General features: G+C 39.2%; 1 pseudogene; it reads left to right on the top strand.

The window, feature by feature from the left end:
- The first annotated feature begins 7458 nt into the window (after positions 1-7458).
- LOC122432409 lies at positions 7459-7919 on the top strand (annotated as a pseudogene).
- Positions 7920-8544: the final 625 nt, after the last annotated feature.

Below are 8544 nucleotides of genomic sequence, written 5' to 3'. Positions count from 1 at the left end.
AATTATAGGAAAAACCAAAAATGAGTTGCAGATATAAACAAAGGAAGTCAATTAAAATATATGTACAGAAAAAAGAAGAGACATAAAATAATAAATTATTTCTCTGGAATCTTATTTTCAAAGTGCTTTATAGATTTCCATTTTTATAGTATTCTGTGAGTTGAGTGGATAGTTAATATTCTTAACTGGTATTTGATAACCAAGATCACAAAAAGATAAAATATACTAACTTTCTGCACAGCTGAAGCAGCAAGAGAACCTGTGTCCTAAGACTGAACCTTGTACTTTGTCCTGTGGCCGTCTGCCTAGGGGATGGAGAGAGCCATCCCACCCTATAGGGGTTAGCTAGGCCAACTGAGCAAGGGCCATGATAAAGAATAGCATAGGCCTCACTCCACGTCAGGCATAGAAAGAGAACAACTAATGGGCAAGAAGAGTCAAGTGATATTGATCCGTGGCTCGCCAGGGTTGAATTCAGTACATGTTCTGCTGTCTCCTGGGTGCCAAGATTTGACAGAAAGGGCAAAGGACAACTTGAACAATGTAGGGTGGGCGGGTGAAACCTCCATTCATTGTCCTTCATGTGGGAATGGAGTGCTCAGAATGAGGGAAATCTTGACAAGGCTCCCTGCTGGTAACAGCCCCTGGTTTCTTATCAGAAACCCGATATTCAGCGCTTTTTTCTCTTCACCACTGGGGTTGGAAAGAGTGTGAGGAGAGCACACTGGTACCAGAGAAGAGAGATTTTTTTGTATAAGATCTTTGTTCCTAATGGAAAAAAAGAATAAAAAGACAAAATTCAAAAGGAAAGGACAAGAACTAAAGTCAGAAAAACATTTTGGAAAATAGGCTAAGTGAAAAAGGAATTAAGTAGTCCTGGGTCACTAGAAAACACCAAATTCGGGTTAGTGGTGATTTTCAATGGAAAGGAAAAAGGACACAGTTCAAGAGACTAAATTGTAAAGAGAAATCAGACACAGCCAATGTATCCATGACCAAGGGGTTGGCTTTATAAATTATGGTACATCCACACAAGGAATACTATATAGGCTTTCAAAAAGAATCAAGTATACAAATGTTAATACAGCTACATAAGACTGATATAGTAGAAAAATAAAATGACAGAATAACTTTTGAAGTATAATTTTATTTTAAAAGAATAACATATTTTAGTATACATATGATAAAAAAATCTGGAGGAAGAAGCATCAAGAAGTCAAGGGGAGTTATTTCTGAGTGAGGGAGGGAAACTTTATTGTGGGAGTGTGTTATGTTTTATATTACACATTTTTGTGCTTTTCAAAACATTTTTCTATAAAATTCATATAATTTTCACTGCACATTAAGAAAAAATCAATAACAAATATAGAAATAAGTTGCATTGCAAAGAAGAAATAAGACATCAGTCGAGATATATTGCAGTAAAACTTAATACTGAAGTAATTTATACTCTATATTTATATCTATATTTTCATCCATGAAATGGTGATTCCAAAGTAAAGGTTTTAATTTCATTTAAAAATGTTTGTTAGCTTAAAATGACAGAGGTGATAGACTTTTAATAGATGATGATTATGATTATAAAGATGTTCTTTATTATACTGTATTTACAGTATAGTATTAGACATAATCCATAATTTACCTGTAGATGTACTTAATACTTTTTTAACAATTGAGTATTCTGACTAACTTGAATTATTCCCTTCAACTCTTCTATGTTTTGTAATTTTCAAAAAGCAACTCTAATTGCTTCTAACTTAAAGACAATCCTCACAAATCACAAACAGGAAAGGGAAAGCAAGAAACATTTTATAAGTATACCAAACTACACTTAACAGAATATTTTAAATCAGGTTTTAAGAAAACAGCAGAAGAGAAAGAAAATGCTAACTGGATTGCAATGGTCAATCTGCTCAGATGGACCTAATTGTCTTAAATTTTGAACTAACTAGATTGAGTTACATATGAAAAAAAGAGTAGTGATAATTTCACCCAAGAGTTAGGAGGGAACAAACACTAGAAAGAACAAGTTAAATCCTTTAGCTTTTGTCATGTTCAAAATGACCTAGAAGTCGTATTCCAATTTGTTTGCATATTGCAGTCAGGTCCAATAGAGTTCTATTTAACAGGATTTCATCTATAATCTACTCAAATAGCATAGGGGCTCTGTCTCAAATTAATGCAAGCATAAAATGAATTTGTCTAAAACAAAAAAACCACTGGGATCTAAAGTATGATTTGGGGAGCTTTTGAGGGCCCCTACTATCTATTTCAGGTGGAAAAGTAAAACTTCACAGACATTTCTCCCCGCAGTATTGAAAAAAATTAGAGTCCAAGGCAGAGAAGGCTTTAAACAGCCAGAATGAGGATGTCAGTACAGGTGGGGATCGTTAACACTTGGAACAATGGGAAGAGGCCAAGGGAAACAGTCCCTTTTGGCCCATCTGGACCAAACAGAGGTACTAGAATAGGGAAACCCAAAAGAAGAGACACATCTTTGGAGAAGAGAGGCTAGTTAGAAAGAATCCAAGCTGTCTTGTCTGGTGAGAACAGCTCTAAAATGGACACTACTAGAGTGACTTCACTTCTGAGATAAATGAACACTGCTCCTCCTGGGCCATCTCTATTCCGGAACAGTCCCACGGCCCTCCATTCCGTCCTTCCTCTCAAGATCAGCGTGGCAACTTCCCAACACGCCCCCACCTTTCCCAGAATGCACTACACCCTCCCTTCCCGGCATACCCCGCACCTTCCCAGCGGCCCTATTTTCCCAGCATGCCCTGCGGCAAGGGCTCTTGCAGAACCCCAGGGCGTCTCTGCACGTTTTTATATTCCTCCAACATGTTGGGCATTGACTGGAGTCGTCCTGTTGTTACTTCAGGCAAAGGGCTTGTGTGTGGTAACAAGACTTCTTCAAGGTAAGATTTCCACCCAGGCCCTTAATACTTGGAAAATCTTCCTGACCCCGTCCCACAGGGCCTTCCTGAGGCCTTCCCAATCTCGAAAAGCTAAGACCCCAAGGTTTCCTCACTTGGGAACAAGCCATATTTTCCGAATTTAATCAACTGCAGGTTAGATAATCTAGGGAGAACACCTGCTCACGATCAAGTATCTCATCATTCTTTCGCACAAATCTTCAGCTGTATCCTGTCTGGGCTAATTGCTTTGTTTCCCAGTAACTCAAATTAAGTCATATTCTGCAGAAACCAGGCTTTACTATGTCTGGAGGAACGGGGAATGCAAAGGGAGTGTGAGGAAACTACCTACCCACTGTCACTCATTGTGTTGAAGTGAATGCAGACTTCACCCAATGGTATTGTTAATATTATGAATGTCTGACATCAAGAAACTGCTTTAGAATTTATAGAGTAGCTTTATTATATGTTTATTAACTAGTTTGGCCCTACAAAAATCCTGTAGGTTGGTAGGTTAAGTGTGATTATCTTGCTTATTTCACAAATGAAAATGCAATCTGTCAGAGACAAAGAGACTTGCTAAAATCCCACATCTAATAAGTTTCAAAACTGGTAACTGAAACCCGGGACTTTCCACTTTATTACCCATGCTGAGATTCCTTTTTGAAAAAAATCATTATTCAGAGTGCTTCACTGGTGTTCCTTTTGGTTAGTAAAAGTAAGAACTGCCTTACAACATCAAATATCTTTCTTTTTGAGGGTTGTTTTGTTCAGTTGCTAAGTCCTGTCCGACTCTTTGTGACTTCATGGGCTCTGGCACACCAGGCTTCTCTGTCCTTCACTGTCTCCTGGAGTTTGCTCACATTCATGTCCATTGAGTCGGTAATGCCATCCAACCAACTCATCAGCCATCTCATCCTCTATTGCCTCCCCCTTCTCCTCCTTCCCTCAGTCGAATGAGTCAGCTCTTCGTGTCAGGTGGCCAAAGTATTGAAGCTTCAGTGTCAGTCCTTTGAGGGTAGCTTGATTTAAAAAACAAAACAACAATCCCATCAGATACATATAGATCGATCTATCTATTAATCTAATCTAATCTAATCTATCTATCTATCTAATCTATGTAATATGGCACAAAAAGCACCCAGGAGGTCCTCTGAAGACTTGGAGTGACCTTGACCACTTGTGGCTGATAATACGAGAATTACAAAGTCTCATATTTTAGGCTTAGTTCTGCCAGGTCCCAAGAACCCTTCAAGCTCAATCCCATGGATCTCCTAGGGTAGTTCAGCTTGACTTTGAAGCACAAGATGGAGAAAAGACAATATATATTATTCAGGACAGGTAGCAGGTATGTCATGTGCCAGGAGATCTGGGTTAATAGGTTTTCCAGTGTTTAAAAAAACACTTTTTAAAAAAATATATTAATGCTTTTGTTTTAGCATCTAATAATGTTAGAAAAGTATATTCCTGGAACATTAGCTTTTATTATTTCTTCATTTTGAGATAAAGGCTAGAGATAATTTTTCCAGAGCCCAAGAACTTACTTTATAATAGTACACAGATGTTTTCTTAGAGAACATGGTATTAAAGATTTTGACAGTAATGAGGGGAACAGGGATGATGAAGAACACTTTTTTCCTGCACTATATATCCTTGCCTGTGTTTTAAAGATGAGATGTTCTAGTTTGAAAAAAAGCTTGATGTAAGAATTTAAAGTCATAAAAACCATCATATCACCAAATACTTCTTCAAAGAAAAGAGTATTGTTCTTAGGTACTTTTTGAATATTAAGTGTGATTTAATCACACTGAAATAATTTAAGTATCCAGTTAAACATAATTAGGAAAATAAATGGTCACATCCCCAGGTATTTGGTTGAAGAATAAATGCAGATTACAATGAAACAAACCTAAATTTATGATGAAAGTGTTAGTTTCTCAGTCAGGTCTGACTCTTGCGACCCCATGGACTGTAGCCCGGCAGGCTCTTCTGTCCATGGGAATTCTCCAGGCAAGAATACTGGAGTAGGTAACTATTCCCCAGAAGAGAACAATAGTAGACATAATATTATCTCTACTCTAAATATATTTAGCTAACATAGAATCTATTTTTTTTTTTTAGTTTCTGAAGAATGTCTTTTAGTGAATATTACAAAGTCCTTACTGAAGAGCTCAAAAATAATTGGTATATAAACACTTCAATTTTAAGTTTTCCTATTGTAGTTACCTTCATGAAGTGTGAGGCCTCATACCATACTTCTGTGTAAGCCCTTTAGTTTCCCTGGACATGCCACTCACTTGAAGTCTGATTGCTAAATCACCATTAAATAGTTAGAATCCAAATGTGGTTTGTTTTTTGCCTATTCTTTACTTTTTATTACTTCTTGCATTCTATACACAGATAACAGTAGTCCCTGTTTATCCACAGTTTCACTTTACATGGTTTCAGTTACCAAAAGTCAACCCCAGTCTGAAAATATTAAATGGGACATTTCAGAAGTAAACTATTAATTTTAAGTTGCTCATTGGTCTGAGGGGTGTGATGGCATCTCTTGCCATCTCTTTCTGCTCTGACCAGACGAGAATCATCCCTTTGTCCAGTGTAGTCCATTTCTTAGTCCCTCAGTAGCTGTCTTAGTTATCAGATTGACTGTCGAGGTATCACTGTGCTTGTATTCAAGTAACCCTGACTTTATGTGATAATGGCCCAAAGCACAAAGAGTAGTGATGCTGGCAGTTCTGATATGCCTAAGAGATGTCATGAAGTGCTTCCTTTAAATGAAAAGATGAAAATCCTTGACATTAGGAGGAAATAAAAGACATTGTACGCTGAGGTTTCTAAGATCTATGGTAAGAGTGTATCTTGTATACATGGAATTGTGAAGAAGGAAGAATAAACTTGTGCTGGTTTTGCAGGCACACCTCAGATTGCAAAATTTATGGCCAGTAATCAGTGCACAATTTAAATGTTTAGTTAAGATGGAAAAGGCATTAAATTTGAACAGTAAGGTATTTTGAGAGAGAGATTACATTCACATAAGTTTTATTACAGAATATTGTTGTAATTGCTCTATATTATTAGTTATTGTTAATATCTTACTGTGCTTAATTTATAAATTATACTTTAAGGTGAGCATGTACGATAGGAAAAAAATATAGCATATATAGGGTTCTGTGGTTTCAGGCATCCACTGGGGTTCTTGGAACATATCCCCCTTGGAGAACAGAAAACGCTGTACTGTGCTTTGCTATTTTAAAACTGCTAAATAACAGAAAAGGAGGATTTTGATAATGGGATTTCTGCTTATTTTTCAAGTATGTGTGCATGCACACTCAATCATGTCTGACTCTTTGCAATCCCGCATACTGTAGCCCATCAGGCTCCTCTGTCCATGGAATTCTCCAGGCAAGAATACTGGACTGGGTTGCCATTTCCTTCTCCAGGAGATCTTCCTGACCCCAGGATTGAACCTGTGTCTCTTGTGTCACCTGCATTCGAAGGCAGGTTCTTTATCAGCTGAGCCACCGGGGAAGCCCTTTTATAAGTATGAAAGATACTTTGGGGAACTTCCCTGGTGATCCAGTGGCTAAGACTCCACACTCTCAATGCTGGCAGCCCGGTTTCAATTCCTGGTCAGAGAACTGGATCCTGCATACCTCAACTAAGAGTTTACATGCTGCAACTAAAGATCCTGCCTACCACAACTAAAAAAACAGCAACAGCAACAAAAAACCCATCCCACATACCATAATGAAGATTGAAGATCCTGTGTGCTGCAACTAAGACCTGGTGCAGCAAGATAAATAAATATAAATAAGTATTAAAAGAAAAGCTACTTTGTTGTTGTTATATGCATTAAAATGTATGGAGCCAAAACAAAACCCAAGACATTGTCTGTTACAGAATTTAAAATGTCAAGACTGACAGTAACTTATTTTTTTGTCCTCAGGAAAAAAATATCAGAGTCTAGTTTCCACCCTGAGGACAGAATAAAGTTATTGTGTGACAGATGATTTTTTAAACACACCGGATCTGTGCTAAAATGCTATCTTTGGGCTATCCCCTGAAGAAGGGAATGGCTACCTACTCCAATATTCTGGCCTGGAGAACTCCATGGACTGTATAGTGATTGGGGTTGCAAAGAGTCGGACATGACTGAGTGACTTTCACTTTCGTACTTTCATGAGTAAGGAGTATCTTTAGGTACTGAAGAATGTAAGCTCTCTTGAATGAAGTCCAAGATGAGCTGTCTTTATTTCAAAATCTACCTATACAGTTTATTGTTAGAAGTTTAGGTTTGGATGTATTGATACTGTTATAATCTGTCATACAGTAACCTTTAAGAGAAACTTATACGTTAAAAGTATGGAGAGACCGTCTTCTGCTAGAGAAAGTGTACAATTTAGGAAAGAACTGTAGAGAAATGACAGCCCTGCTCAAGCGGAAAGAATAACGACATGGTAAGCTTTGGGGCTCCAGAGTCAGTGAGCAGGGCTCAAGTTAAAGCTCTACCAGGAACGCGTGAGGCCTCCACTGCTGCATCATGGCCTACTGTCGGCAGGAAGAGAAGGATTGAATCATATTTATGGCCAAAGAAGACAATGAAACTCAAGCAACGTGCAACTGGCGGCTGACGACCCCAAGCATCCATACAAGGAGCATGGACTGATTCTGCTGAATGAAGACATCAACCGAAATTGCCTGTGCCTTGAGGGGATGGCCAGAGGCCCTTGTGGGGAGCCGTTGAAGGCAGCCTTTTCCTGCTTCCACTACAGCAAGGAGGATGTCAGGGGGTCGGACTGTGCAGACCAGTCCTGGGCCGTGCAGGAGTGCATGCAGAAGTATCTAGCCCTCTCTCCCCAGTAGGAGGTGGAGGAAGGGGAGAAGCCAGCAGATCACTTACAGGAAGCAGCTGCCTCTGAGGCCAGTGCAGCCAGAGAGGAGCGGGTGGAGCTAATGATGGCCCTGGGCGCTGGGCTCCAGCCTCCTTCAGAGCTCAGATGAACCTTTCAAAGAAAGTGTCTTTCCCTCCATTGTTCTGTACACTGTAATGTACAAAATAAGTTATTGTGCTGATCGGGGGGTCTTGGCCCCTTCCTGTATACACTGAAAAACGGGGGGATTGTAGGTGTGTGTGTCTCACATGAGCCTATCAGCGAATGTAGCTGCTGCTTTTGAATTCTCAGATTGTTCTGAACTTTGCCACTTTGAAATAAATTGGGCTGAATAATCTCAGCAACCGGAAATCATTATCTGGGAAAGTTTCTTGTGAGTGAGCTTATGTATTTTGATTCTTTGTATTCCTTTTAGTAGATTTTATACCCACTTGGAAAGTGAAGTAGAAGCAAAACGTTTTCTCTTAAAAATGCTGGAGTGAGGCCATTCCTTGTAGCATAGGCGGGCCGATCAGACCCTGAGCATTTGAGGAAGCGCTGTGTTTCATTGCCGGTTCCTTCTGGCTTCCAGTTTTGTGTTGAGCTCCGGTTTTTCTGTTGTTGGAAAGCAGGTTGGACCCTCTGAGTGAATCCCTTTGTAAATGAAAAGACAGGCTGGTTTTTGCTGGGCTTGTTACCCCAAAAGCTCTGGCTGGGTCCATGTTCACACTGGCTCTGTCTCAGCCTCTGCAGAT

The sequence above is a fragment of the Cervus canadensis genome, chromosome 31, assembly GCF_019320065.1.
Source record: "Cervus canadensis isolate Bull #8, Minnesota chromosome 31, ASM1932006v1, whole genome shotgun sequence".
In the NCBI taxonomy this organism is placed as follows: domain Eukaryota; kingdom Metazoa; phylum Chordata; class Mammalia; order Artiodactyla; family Cervidae; genus Cervus; species Cervus canadensis.
Note: the sequence above shows the minus strand (reverse complement) of the source record. Positions and strands in the feature narration are given on the sequence as shown.